We start from the raw sequence: 207 nt of genomic DNA on the forward strand, positions 1-207 counted from the left end.
TATTACTCTAAATTCAGTCATTACATCATAATACTAGGAAATATATTTACCTCAGTGTCTTCAGGTTAGATTTTTTATTCTGTAGTAAATCAACAAGCGGTTTTACTCCTAAATCTCCAGGATCGTTCCCTCTGAGATCCAGCTCCATCAGCTCTGATGATGGGTTTGATCTCAGAGCTTCAGCCAGAGCAGCATAACCTTCCTCTC

This window comes from Trichomycterus rosablanca, chromosome 11 (assembly GCF_030014385.1).
Source record: "Trichomycterus rosablanca isolate fTriRos1 chromosome 11, fTriRos1.hap1, whole genome shotgun sequence".
Lineage (NCBI taxonomy): Eukaryota > Metazoa > Chordata > Actinopteri > Siluriformes > Trichomycteridae > Trichomycterus > Trichomycterus rosablanca.